Below are 17,152 nucleotides of genomic sequence, written 5' to 3'. Positions count from 1 at the left end.
ACCTAGAATAGGAGGACTAACTCCTAGGCTAGGAAAGCTTGAAAGACACATTGCTAGTTGCAGGGAGGAAGGAGTAACCCAACCAAGTGCAACTGAGGAAGGGCAGGGCCCTTCCTTATCTCAGGCATGACCCTAAGGGAGGGTCATTCCCTTAGGGTAGGCAGAGAAGCGATAATACTCTGGTAGTAGACGAGATTCCCCTATATAGAAGGGGAAGCAAGTCTACCAGAGGGAATGCCCGCAGGCAGGGGGAATAGGGAGCATATAAGGGTTCCTACATTAGGTTAGGAGGGGATGATACACAATCAACACTGTCCCTTATATGATCCCCGAAGGCGAAAACACTTACATTACAGTAAATAGTATGTTTAATAATGCCACAATCTTCATAACTTAACTTAGGAACACTGGTATATATCATGCATGAAAACAAGCACTAGGCTGTCCAGCCTAGGGGCTAAGCTAGCGATCTAGTATGGGGTCAAACAGCGACCGAGTCTGATGAGCGCTAAAACACTATATAAGGATTCCCTAGCTATGAAGACTAAATAACTAATAATATTAATTAGTTAAATGACCGGAGGGGGCTGTTCTGGCTAACTAAATAAAGCATGCAACATGAACAGCGGCGCCATAAAATGGGGCGTCCGGTGTCGGCACAGCTCTGCCACAAAACACAATATTTTACGAAAAGTAGAAGTTACTTTACAGCTAGAGCTTATTTAAACAATACTGGGACCTGGTACTCAACTTTCCAGAAGAAGGCGAGGCTGAAGGTAGCGACATAACGGCGATGTAAGCTGATAAACAAAGCACTTGGAAAAATCCTACTTAGCAAAGAAGCTACAGGCAAAAGGATGTGGACGGACGTGACGTCATTTAGCAATGGCGCCCGTTTGTTTACGTCTCGAGTACCAAAAGCAGCCACGGATGAGTGTACAGTAACTGTGGAACGGCTCCTCAGTTACTCAACCACCTTTCCATATCGAAGTGTTAACTTTATATGGGGTGCAGATAGCTATGTGGCGTTTTAATACATGCGTCCCCTGTTCATATACGATATCCTAGAGGGAAACCTTTAGGGTACTCGCACCAGAAGTTAGAATTCTGTGATAACCTTTAGTTTAATTCTCTGGGAATATCCACTGTAGTTAAACATACCCAAGGAAGCTACTGAAGGAACCTTCCATCAGGACGTTATGGCTTGAGCCCAAAAATAATTATTGATCAAAGAATGGATTTTGAAGCGAAGCGAAAAATCTATTTTTGGGTGAGATGGCCATGTCGTCATGATGGACGGTTCCTATTGGTAGCTTTCTAAGGGATATTTGGCTACAGGGATATTCCCAGAGAATTGACTCTTGGCGCGAATATCCTTAAAATTTCTTTTAAGGATATCGCATAAAATCAGGGGACGTATATCTTGATACGACACATAGTAATCTTCACCCCGAATAGTGTTTTCGCTTCGAAGGGGTAAGTGGCTAAACTGAAGGGGAGCCATTATCAAGGTTACCCTTCCTCCCCTACTATTACATGGCTCCAAGATGGCACTAATTCCTTGTAGCATTGAGCATGGTACTACAGATATAGTAGTTTCGGGAGGGATCTTGCCTAAGGTTTTTTCCTATAAGGAAAAAGGAGGGTGGGTCTATCATGAGGACATGGCCATCTCACCAAAAAATTGATTTTTCGCTTCGCTTCAAAATCCGTTTTTCGGGCTCAAGCCATGTCGTCCTGATGGAAGTGTACCAGAGAATTACTTGAAAGTAATGTATCTGTGGATTTTCATAAATGCCTTAACCTTGGGACAATTTTTTCTATGGTCATCCAGACCATTGAGACATATGACGTTACCGTTATATGTCACTACCACTAATCATGTAACAATGTTTGAGCTTCCTGCCCCCTGCCGGGAAGAGTCATACTAGACAGTAGAAAAGGGTCTCAAGGTTTGCATATATTGTATGAACAAGCATAAGTATCAACTAGATATACTAAAGTTTCACGGTTTGTATATGTTGTCGGAACAACGAAGTATCAACTAGTATATCCATTGTTTGTAAGCATACAGTAATATGAGGTTTACTTAGGTAAATAAGTAAGAGAACTCTGGCTATATTTATTGTGCTAATTGCAGGGCGAAATAAGACGCAATAACAAGTGTAACATGTTAAGGGAACTATACATATAACGTAGACAGAAAAGGTCTTTCTACCTGAAAGGGAAGAAATGATTAGTGCCATTTTGAAATTTGAAAATTTTGATAAAATTTTCTAATATAATTTTCTGTAAATGTTGTATACTATCATCACTGTGTACTATGTACACATGGCACAAGTGTTATCTACATAATTCCACACCTGAGATTATGAACAGTATTAGTGTTACCATGGTGACACACACTTAAAAAGTATCGCACTGGAAGTGTCAACACCTTTTTACCCTAATTGATAGTCCCAATCAATTCACTGTTCATCGCAGCACTAGACGACAGGCTTTACTACACTACCTGCCGCCACCACGTAACGCTTAAGTTCGTGCACTTGCTTCACATAATGTTTGTAAAACACTCTGGATGACTTCCATCCAGTATATGGGCGAAGACGCTCAAAGTCCATATACTGAAAAAAATTCAGTGATGAAGCAATTTTTCTTGGATCAGGACTTGTGGGTGTACTGTCAGGATCCGCTCTGCGAATGAAGTAGGTGAGCTTCGCCCTCAGTAGTTTTAGGGATAAGTTTGATCCTGAAGTTTCTCTTTTGAAGAGCTGTCCTCCCCTAAAGTCTGAAGATCTTTGAAGATAAACCTTTAGAGACACTACTGGACACAGAGAGACATCTTCCTTCAGAGGGCAGATCCTCCAGGGACCCCATCTCTTAGTGGGTAGCTCGTTCTTGGCGAGAAAGGTTGGATCAGGAAAGAGATTCAGTTCTCCCGCTTCTGTGAACTGAATATGGCCCTCGTTTCTTGATAGGGCTACTATTTCACTAACTCTAGCCCCTGAGGCTATAGCAAACAGGAAAATAATCTTTTGGGTTAGATCTTTAAGAGAACAATCTTCATTGTTCACAGTTGAAGCATAATGTAGGACCTTGTCCAAGGACCATAAAATGGGCTCCAGAGGAACTGCAGGCCTAAGTCTAGTGCATACCTTCGAGATCTTGTTAAAGATTTCGTATGTCAGGTCCACTTGGAAGGCGTACATAAGAGGTCTAGTCAGGGCTGACTTACACGTAGTTATCGTGTTGGCGGCCAGACCTTGTTCATGAAGGTGGATAAAGAAGGACAGACAAAAGTCTATTGAGATTTCTTTCGGTCCTTTTGCTTTAACGAAAGCAACCCACTTTTTCCAAGACGATTCATATTGTCTTTTAGTTGACTTGGACTTGTATTCTTCTGAGAAGTCTATACTGCCTTTTGAGATCCCAAATCTTTTCTTAACCGCTAAGGCGAGAAAATCATGAGATGAAGGTTTTGTGTTCTCTGTGATGAAGGGAAGACAGTCGACTTCTGAACCCGTTGAGATAGTGCTGAGTTTGGTAGAGGGACCAGCCTCAGCTTCAGTTCCATCATTACAGGGAACCAGTTGCTCTTGGGCCACTTGGGCGCCGCTAGAGCAGCTTTTCCCTGGAAGGATCTCAGTTTGTTGAGGACCTTCAACAGGAGATTGGTCGGAGGGGACAGGTAAATCCGGGTCCATTCGTTCCAACCGAGGGACATGGCGTCCATTACCTCCGCCAGAGGGTCCTTGTATGGGGCTACATATCGAGGTAGTTTCTTGTTGTCGCTCATTGCGAAGAGATCGATCTGCAGTTCCGGGACTTGTTCCAAGATGGAGGAGAATGAGTCTGGGTCTAGAGACCATTTTGACTCTATTGGCTTGAGCCTGGATAGAGCGTCCGCTCTCACATTGCGGAACCCTTGTAAGTGAACTGCTGATAAGTGCCATCTCTTCTTTTTCTCTAGACAAAAGATGGCTAATATCACATGGTTCATATGGAGCGATCTCGAGCCTTGTCGGTTCAGACATCTCACTATCACTTCGCTGTCCAAGATCAGCCTGATGTGGACTGATCTGCGAGAGGAGAGAGTTTTTCCAACGTCTAGAGGACTGCCATGGCCTCCAAAATATTGATGTGAAACGCCTTGAACAGAGATGACCAAGTCCTTTGGACTTTCCTTTGATGGGAGTGATCTCCCCATCCTTCCGTCGAGGCATCCGTGTGGATGGTCACCGATGGCAGAGGTGGTTGCAAGGGCACGATCCTCGTTAGGCTCTTGGCCTTCGACCACGGCTTGAGAAGTGATCGTAGTAAGGCCGGTATCGGTCTTTTTAGATCTCTTCGAGCGTTTGGTGCGTATCTTCTCCAGACTCCTGACGCATCTTTCAGCTGTGCTCTTATCACTGGGTATTTTACTGCTGCGAACTGGAGAGAGCCCAGTACTCTTTCCTGTTGGCACCTTGAGATCCTGTCAGATTTCAGTAGTCTCTTGACAGACCCTGCGATCTCCCTCCTCATCCCTGAGGGAATGGAGAGGCGGTGTGACCTCAGGTTCCAAAGGATTTCCAACCTTTGAAATTCTTGAGCTGAAGAGAGTCGAGACTTCTTGAAGTTGATCTTGTATCCCAGATGTTCCAGGAACTGGGTCACTTTCTTGGATGCTTGCAGACAAGCCGTTTCAGATGCTGCCCGCACCAGCCAGTTGTCCAGGTATACTGCTACCTGAACACCTAGGTGTAGTTGTTGCAAGACTGCGTGTGCAAGTTTCGTGACGATCCTTGGTGCTATGTTTAGTCCGAAGGGTATGGCTCTGAGAACACTTTTTTTCTGTGACTTGAATCCTTGGTAGGTTGAGAGGGGGCGACTGACTAGAAGTTGCCAATAGGGATCTGCCAGGTCTATCAAGACTGTAAATGCCCCTTTGGGTAACAGGGTCCTTATGTGTTGAAGTGTTAACACCCTGAACTTGCTGTTTTCTATGAACATGTTGAGTGGCGACAAGTCCAGAATGACTCTGAGTTTGTCTGAGTCCTTCATGGGAACACAAAACAGCCTTCCCTTGAATTTGATGGACTTTGCTTTCCTTATAAACTGTTTGCTCAAGAGCTCTAAGGTATATTCTTCTGAAGGGGGGAGTGATGGAAAAATTGAGGAAATGATGGTGGTGACTTTTTCCATTTCCATTCTAGTCCAATCTTGATTAGGCCGTGGGCCCAACGATTGAAGGTCCAACGATCCTGAAAATGTTGGAGCCTCCCTCCTACCGAAAGCATCTCCTTGCTTCGATTGTCTGGAGTGTGTACCTCATCGACCGCGTCCTCCACTACCTCTTGAAAGGTAGTGATTTGCCTCTCAAACCCAGGGTTGAATGCTGGTGACTGTGCAACTAGCTGTTGAGGCACCTCTTGGAAGGTGGTTTGTGGTTGGGCCACCACTTGGGGTACCGCGGTCATGGTGACTGTGGTATGTTGTTGAGCAGGCCGAGGGAGAACTCTAGGCTTCTTCGTCTTCTTTTTAGGTTGAGGACTGGCATCCGGGGAAGACTTCCTGTTTGAGGAGATGCCCCTCTTCTGGAGAAGCTTCCTATTCTCCGTGATGGCTTTCTCAACTACCTCTTTGACTACTTCGTTCGGGAAGAGATCTTTACCCCAGATGTTAGAAGATATGAGCTTCCTGGGTTCGTGTTTCACTGTTGCAGCAGCAAATACGAACTCTCTATAGGCTCTCCTAGCCTTCATGAAAGCATACAGGTCCTTTACTATGGTGGGCATATGCATTTTGGCCAGGACCATGAGCATGTCTGGGGTACTTCTTTGGCCTGCACACATCTCTATGCAGTTTTGTAGGGATAAGGATGCAGCAAGTCTCTCCGTCTCTTGTTCCCTGCACAAGAGAAAGTCAGAAAGTTTAGGGAGATTCTCGCTAAACTGTAGTCCAGGGATGTCTGCGTCCAGTTTCCCTACTGAGAAGGTTAGGTGGACTTCCTTCCATTCCTTCTCTTCCATGGGCAAGGCTAACAGCAGAAGCCTGCACTCCTCTAGTGGCGGGCATGGTTTGTCTGCCTCCACTGCCTTGGCAACAGTTTTAAATGCCTTTGACATAAAGGAGAAAGCTATTGAAGCAGGAGTAAGAAAGGTTGGGTGTTTCTTGCTCAAGGCGAACACTTTCGAGATTCAATAGCCCGCTTTTTTCAGGCTACTCGATAAGAGAGCCTGTGCCTTATCGTGGTCAAAAACCGTGACCTCTTTCGGTTCAGTCTCCTCTTTTGGCATTGGTTCATGCTTCAGTCAAATGAAGAAATCAGGGTAAGCGTTAAAGCTTGGCCAAAACTGGATGTCATCTAAGGGGACTTCTCCCATCTTCTCCAAGATGTAGAGTTTGCCGTTAGTAATTTGCATAAACTCCGCATACCTCCAGGGATTGGTTTTGGAGCAGGCTGTGAGGTTCTTGGACTCTGGGTTGCTTGTATGATCCTCGGGAGGCGGTAAGTGGAGCTTCACGGAGCTCTCTCTCGAGTCTCGCTTCCCTTGCTTCACCTTGCTTGCGAATGTTCTCCATTAAGGCCATAAGATGGGCCAGTGTCTGTCTCATGTTGTCCTATGGAGGGGTAGAAGCTGAATATGTCGAGGGTAACGACTTCGGTGCCGGCACAGACGGAAGGGACTCCGACTCAACATCATCATCTTCTTCCGGAAGTAGAGTAGACTCCTCCTCTGGGTCATCCTTTAGTAGATCCTTTTCAGTGTCCGTGGACACTTCATACATCCTTCCCTCCTGGTGGATGTCCATGCCTTGCAACGCCTCACTGACATCCGTCTCGATGGCAATCTGGACGCAGGGAGGTCCGGGTCGTGCTTGGGGCACGACAACTTCACTACCCGCTTTCGGGTACAGTAAGCTATGCATCCTATCGCTAGGTAGGTATGGTCCCGGAGAGTTCTTCTGGAACCCTCGTACCCACTTGCGCAGCTTTTCTCGTGCCGCATCCCTTGACTTCGTTGAATTGGGGTCGTCGAAACCTTCGGTCACCCAGGTCCTGCAAATGTTGCAGTCCTGGGGGTCCCAGTGCTGCAGGGTTTCGGTAGTGATGGTGCAGGGGGCATGAGACCTGCACGCTTTATGATCGTAGAAGTTCCTACTCCTATGGTTGCAGAAGATCACCTCGCATTTCATCTGGGGTTCCTCCTGTAAAGAAAGGAAAATTGAATGAGTTTGCAGTTGTTTATCTCACATGATAAACATATTATGCAAAATAATATTTTAATCATTATAGCTTAGGATAGTAAGCTAGAAGGGAAATAGGAAAGACACATACTTGTGTCTCCTTTCCAGCCAATTGCTGTTACCTCCCCCAATATTAAGGTTATAGAGTTTCCTTTATCAGGGCAAACTCAAAAGAGAAGGGTTCTAACCTGTATGGATAGAATAAGTGTAAACTACCACTGACTCTTCTTAAATTATTTAATATTGTGGGGTAAGTTATTAACTGATTTCTAATCAGAGTATTGAAGGAATTCTTTTCTTTCAATATGGGATTGTTCTCAGCTATAGACTATGCAAGGATACACAAGGTATGTTGGAAAATAACTACTGTATAATATATACTATAGGTTTCTTTCTGCAGTATATACTATACTGCAAATATACTGGCTACTGTATAATCATATACTGTAGTTCAGCCGGCATCTTGCCGGCTAGGCTAGCACCTGGTGGCACAGTCCGGCCGGCTGGGTAGTACCTGACCGCACTGGTCCAGCCGTCATGCTGCCGACTGAGTAAGTACCTGACGGCACCGGTCTAGCCGACATTTTGCCGGCTGGGTTAGTACCTGGTGGCTCTAGCTGACAGAGAGAGGGAAAGCATGGAGTGAAGGACTGCCTTATTAAAATGTATATTTGCAATAAATAAGGATGTAAGTATACAACCTTACTGCCTTCCTCCAGAATGAGGGTTCAAATTGAAGCGGAGAATGCATCATTCAAGCATCCATCCAGCCACAAAATCCGTTGCCGGTCATTGTTGGTTTTAGGAATGTGGATGGCAGTCCAAGGGAGGACTGAAGAACTCTCAGCAGCAGAGGGGTTTCCCACTGGCAGCCGTCACAGCCGGCACAACCTTTCCCAGAGCCTTGCGTCCATAAGGGAAAGATTGAGTGACTATACAGCTGCTTATGTAGGATCCCGGCCAGCACCATAATCTACCCAGCAAGCAGTGAGATTGCAGGACGACGGCCACAGGATTGCGATAGCTAGGCCATCACTAAAGGACAGAGAGGGGCAAGGAAAAGGGTCCTGTATCAAGTGTAGAACAAGGTGGCAGGATTGCCGCCACTTCCACACAAGGGTGAAACTTTGTTTCAGTATCGGTGGCAGAAGAATATCTATTCTTCAGCCTAGGGTCTGGCGAAAAAGGACTAGTCTTCTAGACCACAGGTGGCGGCATCCTACTACCACTTCAAGTGCGGCCTAGGGAGGCTTAGCCTTCTATGCCGACAGCTCTGCGCCGGCAGGGGAGTGACTACTCACCCTGCCGCTCGGCCGCCGGCAGAAAGAATGAATACTCTGAGGTTCTGTCAAAAACCCAAGCAGGTATACTCGCCGGCAAGGGTGGGAGACAGAAAACACTAGCCTAGTGAAGCCTGAGTGAACTACTTTATGGCAAGACTAAAATAGGGTTGTCGCCTATGGTGGCACTCAGAGGGAAGGAGGGATTACCCTGAAATTTTCACAGGAGACGAGTATCGAATTATATAATTAATTCTAGGAGATATACTATCTCCTGTTGAATACATAAAACGATACACGAGGGTAACCGGGGATAATAAAAGTATACTAAAGCGCATAGGCTAGGTAGCCTAGCGCAGGGCGAGATCTCGGTTACCTAAATCCCCGAAACTCTAACGTATATGATCGACATAAGGAAGAGGAAATTTGTATGCATAATATATCTTTACTAGTATAATTGTGCCTAAATAGCTTTCATGATTTATTAATGCTATTACCACCGGGAATGTCATTCTGTCAACTAAATAACACATGCATAACGAACAACAGCGCCCATGGCGCCTCCGGTGACCGGCCAAGCTCCAAAACACATTAAATTAAACTAATTTCACTGTGAAGCAGGAGCTAAAAATTATACACTGTAAAGAATAAATACTCAACTTTTCAGAGGCACAAGCAGCTGGAGATTGCATATTAAATCCTCTCAATACCGATCAAAATGTTAGATAACAGGGAAAACCACCGTGCGCAATCGCTACTGAAATAGGAATGGGCGCCATCTCGGAGCCATGTAATAGTATGGGAGGAAGGGTAACCTTGATAACGGCTCCCCTTCAGTTTACCCACTTTCCCCTCGAAGCGAAAATGCTATTCGTGGTGAAGATTGCTATGTGTCGTATCAAGATATACGTCCCCTGATTTTATGCGATATCCTTAAGAGAAATCTTAAGGATATTCGCACCAGGAGTTAGAATTCTGGAGACCTAAAGGTCAATTCTCTGGGAATATCACTGTAGCCAAATATCCCTTAGAAAGCTACCAATAGGAACCTTCCATCAGGACGACATGGCTTGAGCCCAAAAAAGTTTCTAGAAATTCCTGTAGGTGGAATACTTTTGCTAATGTATGGGACTCTTGAATTAAATTTTGTTTTCTAACTTGGTAATACTGCCCTCAACTAACAGTGAGATGTTTTCACCAAGGTCGTATTCAACAACTGTCTGTTTGTACTATTTTGGAACTCAGGCAACAAAATTGTCATCAAAATATTGCTTTATCACAAAACATTAACAAAAGATGAGAAAATAGATAAATACTGCATAAACAACTAATATGGCACAGAATCATCTGCTAAGCAGACTAGTTGTCATGTTTGCTTGTAGAAAGGGTTTGGCGAGTTATCAGCTGATCACCAAAATAAAAATAACTTGCTACAGTACTTCATTAAACGAAATGAAATTTAAAAATAAATTAATTTATTAATTATGAATGATAATTGTAGGTCTACATTTTATGTCTCGTGAGTGTGAGTGCTTGTATGTCATTATTTGAGTGTTTGAGAGTTGACAAACTCCCCTATACAACTTTTTCTTAGTGTTAAGGCGCGGGGTAATTTTTGGGGGCATTTTTCTGGGGAAAAGGTGCGTCTTATGACTTGGGAAATACGGTATTTTTTTTTTAGTTACTTTATATGGGAAAAACTCATCTGAGATACGAGCAAATTGATGTACGAGCTTGGTCCTGGAACGGATTAAACTCGTATCTCAAGGTATTAGGGTAATGCTAATGAATCTGATACCAATAAATTGTACAATGTTAGGTTCATCATTGTTTATGTCATTCTTCAGAAGAAAAAGAATGCCATGTTGAAGTATTACATTTTGTACACATTTCATTGTTTACCTGCAAACCTTTCACACAATAACAATATGGCTGCTTTTCCAATTAGCAGATATATTTCTTGCATTTGCAGCACGGTCATCTCTCATTATCTGTGATTAATTAGTTTATGAACAACCTCTTATGCCAAATTCGCACATATGAAACTAATTTTCCTATATTACATGGTAAGTATGTCTGTGGACTCCAAGTCACTACCATACCATTTTTCGTATTTTAGCTAAACAGTGTTGTACCTGAAATAAGTATTAACTATGCATTATTACATTTAATAACTCTGAGTATAAGATTGAAATTAACATTACTATATTGTTAATAGTTATAGGTAGTAGGTTGGCCAGGGCACTAGCCGCCTGTTGAGATACTATAACTAGGGAGTTATGAGGTCCTTTGACTGGCCAGACAGTACTACATTGGATCCTTCTCTCTAGTCACAGTTCTTTCCCTTTGCCTACCCATACACCGAGTAGTCTGGCCTATTCTTTACAGATTCTCCTCTGTACTCTTACACCTGACAACACTGAGATTAACAAACAATTCTTTTCCACCCAAGGGTCAGCTACTGTACTGTAATTGTTCAGTGGCTACTTTCCTCTTGGTAAGGGTAGAAATGACTCTTTAGCTATGGTAAGCAGCTTTTCTAGGAGAAGGACACTCCAAAATCAAACCATTGTTCTGAAGTCTTGGGTAGTGCCATAACCTTTGTACCATGGTCTTCCACTTTCTTGGGTTAGCGTTCTCTTGCTTGAGGGTGCACTCGGGCACACTATTCTATCTAATTTCTCATCCTCTTGTTTTGTTAAAGTATTTATAGTTTATATAGAAAATATTTATTGAAATGTTGTTACTATTCTTAAAATATTTTATTTTTCCTTGTTTCCTCTCCTCACTGAGCTATATTCCCTATTGGGGCCTCTGGGCTTATAGCATCCTGCTTTTTAAACTAGGTTTGTAGCTTAGCAATTAATAATAATAATAATAATAATAATAATAATAATAATAATAATAATAATAATAATAAAAATTGTGGCAAGCAATTACTTGCTTAAAAATAAACAAAACATGGCATTGAATGCTCTCTCTCTCTCTCTCTCTCTCTCTCTCTCTCTCTCTCTCTCTCTCTCTCTCTCTCTCTCTCTCTCTCTCTCTCTCTCTCTCTCTCACAGTATATTTACTGTTAGCCTTAATAATCTTTTCAGAATATGAAGAAAATAATATTTGTGAATTGTGGGTTTGCCTGTTTATGTTTAGATATGTTTTTTTTTTTTTCTCATAATTTCATGCCTTTTTTTGGGAATGCAAACAGCAAATGTCAGTCTCGGTACTTTTGTCGTATTACTGAATATTTTATAGAAATTTATCCTATTAGCTACTTTATTGGGTTATACATATACTGTAGAATGGTTATCTTATTGTTTTCATTGGGAACATTTACAGATACTTTTTATTATGGACTATTTTTCTGTTAGATTTGTAGTGTATGCATGATGAAGTTTTAGTGGAATATTATTTTAGAATTTGTGATCAGTGAATGGGATTTAATTTTTGTAATTTTGTTTTCAGAAAATACTGAAGAATTTATATGAAAATACTGCGCTTCATGAAAAGATAGCAGAGAACATCAATAAAGGATTGATTACCCAGGGAAATTGTTGGGTGGTTTCAATTCTAGTACCTCAAGTGCTGGGGAATTATCAAATTCAATCTCCACTTTTGGGCCTGATCGAATACACCTGAGCAGCGGTAGTAGTAGTCTTCAAAATGAAGTCAAAGACAAAAATTAATTGCAAGATCCTGGTGTGGGAGATGTGGCTCTTATTAAGGAACTTGGTCACATAGTCTCAGGCATCGCAACAGAAATAACATCTGACCCAGTTTTTGAAAATCTGATTGAAGACGTTTTTGGTAATTAATATTTCCTACTAAAATTATTCTTATTTATACTATATCAGTTTGATAGATTTTATTTTACTCTAATTTTTTTCCGCTATTGAAAGCTAAAATTTTAAAGTTTTCTCTGATTTCAGGGACAAGTTCAAATCTTCCTTTGCCAGTCAAGAAATATGGGTCTTGTCAATCGGGCCAAGATTCTGCTGTAGATTTCATGAGTGCTAATTCCAGGCCTTTGTCCACACCCATTCCTCCATTACTCACATCAGACAAAATATCGGCTTCTCGGGGAAGCAATCTCTGTAACATGCTACTCTCTCTTGCAAGTTCTTCTTCTTTACCTGGTTTTCCCACTTTAGGTAGTCAATCAAGCTCAACTTATCAGCCTACAACACAGCCTGCTGAAACCAGCTCAGGGCAAAGCTCGTCAAGAAAAAGTTCATGGAAAAAAGATTCTTAAGTTGTTCAAGTACCTGAAAAAATAGATAATGTCAACAGGGCTTTATCTGAAAGAAAATCACTTTGATCCAGGTAAGGTGTTTGCTTATTTACTGTCGTAGACAGCATCTTGACCTCCGCTAGTGAATTTGGGAGGAGGTCATATTTTTGCCCCGCTTGTCTGTTTGTTTTTTTGTGAATAACTTTTTGGCCACAATTCTGCTCAAAGAGTAGTAGTGAAACTTTCAGGGATTTGAGCAAAAGGTCAACCAAATTAACCCTAACCTTAACCCCAAGTTTGCACATGGTTGTCATACAGACTTGACATATGTCTACGGTCTAAATGGATTCTGGGAAAGGCAAGCTGGTTTCGGGAAATAAGCTGCTCTGGAGGAGGTTGGCACTCAGAGAGTACTTTTCTAGTTTATGTTGTAGCAATGTGTAAATTAACTCTGAGGACATTTAATTAATGAATGTAGATTCTTAGTAACTAATCACTCTTGACCAGGTGTTGGCAGTTCTCTTCTTTTTTTTTTTTTTTTTTTTACAGTATCCATCAGCTTCTTTATTTTCTTTGTTATAGTAGAACCATTTTACGAGCGAGCTTCAAGGTCATTTGCGGCATTGCCGATTCTCCTTAATCCCGGTGGCTTCGCTTTACTAAGAGAAGGGAAGGAAAATGACAAACTAGGAGATATGGCAAACACATTGCCACATCTTCACTGGGTCAGTTCACTGAGACCTTTGGTCAAATCCTATTAAAGGCTTGAAGATTACCTACTACATTCATTGTCTTGTTCAAAAGCCTTCCGTAAAGATCATGTAGAGTTTCCCGCGTCGTGTTTTTCTCCCAGATGAAAGAAAAATGGCATACAATGTCTATTAGTTTTTAAATGGGAAAAGGATAATAAAACCATTAAATTTGGAATTGAACAAGCAATCAAACTTGTCACAGATGCAACCAACATATCAAAAATGGTTTTGTTTCGAATTTGCAAGGAAAATTGGGTGAAGGCTTTTAAGCATACTCATAACTTTATAAAGGAAGACATGAAAAATTATGTCTGTATTAACTAATTCATTGAATCTTTTGTGATAGAACTAACTTAAATTGACGAAGAGCCACCATAACCACGTTTGTTAACAGAACCTTTGTTATAAAAAAATTTTGTCCATCAATTAGATAAATTCTAAAACAATATAATCACCAATGTAAATATACTATACTAAACTTAGTTAATTAAATACTTTGTAAAGAATCCTGTCTTTTAATAGTCAATCAGAATTGAGAAATGAATTTATTTAATATCAAAATTAAGTTGTTCGGTAACTGGAATACAAACTACGCTATTTATTAGGGGTATTACTTTCGGCGGAGCTGAAATGACGAGCCATTAAAATTTAGCGAGGGTTCACTACCTGCACCGCTAGTTAGGGGGGTAGGGGGGGTTGTAGCTTGGTACCACTCCCACTCAGACACCTGTGATTTAGTTCACTTTACTTTTGGCTTGGATGGAGAGCGGTTGTTTCCACTCTTCCTCCTCGCCTATTCTGGACTGCCATTAATATTTGTCTTTTACCCGACTTTTTCTTATGTATATATATATATATATATATATATATATATATATATATATATATATATATATATATATATATATATATATATATATATATATTTTGGGGGCTCGAGCCATGTCGTCCTGATGTACCTATTGGTAGCTTTCTAAGGGATATTTGGCTACAGTGATATTCCCAGAGAATTGACCTTTAGGTCTCTAGATTTCTAACTCCTGGCACGAATATCCTTAAAATTTCTTTTAAGGATATCGCATAAAATCAGGGGACGTATATCTTGATACGACACATAGCAATCTTCTGCCCGAATAGCATTTTCGCTTCGAGGGGGAAAGTGGCTAAAATGAAGGGGAGCTGTTATCAAGGTTACCCTTCCTCCCATACTACTATATGGCTCCAAGATGGCGCTCATTCCTATTTCAGTAGCGATTGCGCACGGTGGTTTTCCCTGTTATCTAACGTTTTTTATCATTATTGAAAGGATTTAATATGCAATCTCCAGCTGCTTATGCCTCTGAAAAGTTGAGTATTTATTCTTTACAGTGTATAATTTTTAGCTCCTGCTTCACAGTGAAATTAGTTTGATTTAATGTGTTTTGGAGCTTGGCCGATGGGCGCTGTCGTTCGTTATGCATGTGTTATTTGGATAGCAGAATGACATTCCCGGTGGTAATAGCATTAATAAATCATGAAAGCTATTTAGGCACAATTATACTAGTAAAGATGTATTATGCATACAAATTTCCTCTTCCTTATGTCGATCGTATACGTTAGAGTTTCGGTGATTTAGGTAACCGAGATCTCGCTCTGCACTAGGCTACCTAGCCTATGCGTTTTAGTATACTTTCATTATCCCTGATTACCCTCGTGTATCGTTTTATCAATTCAACAGGAGATAGTATATCTCCTAGAAGTAATTATATAAGTTGATACTCGTCTCCTGTGGAGATTTAAGGGTAATCTCTCCTTCCCTTTGAGTGCCGCCATAGGCGATAACCCTATCTTAGTCTTGCCATAGAGTAGTTCACTCAGGCTTGACTGGGCTAGTGTTTTCTGTCTCCCACTCTTACCGGCGAGTATACCGGCTTGGGTTTACGAGAGAACCTCAGAGTATTCAGTCTTTTTGCCGGCGGCTGAACGGCATGGTGAGTAGTCATTCTCCTGCCGGCGTAGAGCTGTCGGCATAGGAGGCTAAGCCTCCCCAGGCCGCTCTTGAAGTGGTAGTATGATGCCGCCAGCTTCTCCCCTGCGGTCTAGAGGACTAGTCCTGTTTCAGAAGACCCTAGGCCGAAGAATAGATATTCTTCTGCCGCCTAGGATACCACCGATACTGAAACAAAGTTTCACCCTTGTGTGGAAGTGGCGGAAATCCTGCCACCATCTTCTACACTTGATACAGGACCCTTTTCCCTGCCCCTCTCTGTTCTTGAGAGATGACCTAGCTATTGCAATCTTGTGGCCGTCCTCCTGCAATCTCACCACTTGCCGGGTAGATTATGGTGCCGGCCGGGCTCCTACATAAGCAGCTCTATAGTCACTCACTCTTTCCCTAATGGACACAAGGCTCCGGGAAAGGTTGTGCCGGCTGTGACGGCTGCCGGTGGGAGACCCTTCTGCTACTGAGTGTTCTTCAGTCCTCCCTTGAACTGCCATCCACATTCCTGAAACTGGCAATGACCGGCAACGGATCTTGTGGCTGGATGGAAGCTTGAATGATGCATTTTCCCCTTCAATTTGAACCCTCATTCTGGAGGAAGGCAGTAAGGTTATATACTTACACCCTTATTTATTGTAAACATACATTTTAATAAGGCAATCCCTTCACTCCATGCTTTCCCTCTCTCTGTCAGCTAGTGTCGCCAGGTACTAACCCCACCGGCAGCATGTCGGCTAGACCGGTGCCATCAGGTACTTACTCAGTCGGCGGCATGTCTGCCATCAGGTATGTGTCGCCGGTTGGACTGTGCCACCAGGTGCTAGCCTAGCCGGCAAGATGCCGGCTGAACTACAGTATATGATTATAGAGTAGCCAGTATATTTGCAGTATAGTATATACTGCAGACAGAAAACTATAGTATATATTATACAGTAGTTATTTTCCAACATACCTTCTGTATCCTTGCACAGTCTATTGCTGAGACCAATCCTATATTGAAAGAATTCCTTCAATACTCTGGTTAGAAATCAGATAATAACTTACCCCACAATATTAAATAATTTAAGAAGGGTCAGTGGTAGTATACACTTATTCTATCCCTAGAGGTTAGAACCCTTCTTTTTTGAGTTCGCCCTGATAAAGGAAACTCTATAACCTTAATATTGGGGGGAGGTCACAGCAATTGGTTGGAAAGAAGACACAAGTGTGTGTCTTTCCTATTTCCCTTCTAGCTTAGTATCCTAAGCTATAATGGTTAAAATATTATTATTTTGCATAATCTGTTTATCATGTGAGATGAACTACCGCATACTCATTTAATTTTCCTTTCTTTACAGGAGGAACCCCAGATGAATTGCGATGCGATCTTCTGCAACCTAGGAGTAGGAACTTCTGTGGTCACAAAGCTTGCAGGTCTCATGCCCCCTGCACCATCACTACCGAAACCATGCGGTACTGGGACCCCCAGGACTACAACATCTGCCGGACCTTGGTGACCGAAGGATTCGACGACCCCAAGTCAACGGAGTTGAGAGATGCGGCACAAGTAAAGCTGCGCAAGTGTGTAGGAGGGTTCTAGAAAAACTCTCCGGGACCATACCTACCTAACGTTAGGATGCATGGCTTGCTGTTCCCAAAAGCGGGTAGTGAAGTTGTCGTGCCCCAAGCACGAACCAAATCT

General features: G+C 42.3%; 1 long non-coding RNA gene across 1 annotated transcript in view; it reads left to right on the top strand.

Moving 5' to 3' along the window:
- LOC137636402 (uncharacterized) overlaps positions 1 to 13,936 on the top strand; it is a 120,285-nt gene extending 106,349 nt beyond the window's left edge. The window contains exons 3-4 of the long non-coding RNA XR_011043088.1: positions 11,973 to 12,314; positions 12,437 to 13,936. This is a non-coding gene — a long non-coding RNA (uncharacterized lncRNA). The remainder of the gene's footprint in view (positions 1 to 11,972; positions 12,315 to 12,436) is intronic.
- Positions 13,937 to 17,152: the final 3,216 nt, after the last annotated feature.

This window comes from Palaemon carinicauda, unplaced genomic scaffold, assembly GCF_036898095.1.
Source record: "Palaemon carinicauda isolate YSFRI2023 unplaced genomic scaffold, ASM3689809v2 scaffold29, whole genome shotgun sequence".
Lineage (NCBI taxonomy): Eukaryota > Metazoa > Arthropoda > Malacostraca > Decapoda > Palaemonidae > Palaemon > Palaemon carinicauda.
Note: the sequence above shows the minus strand (reverse complement) of the source record. Positions and strands in the feature narration are given on the sequence as shown.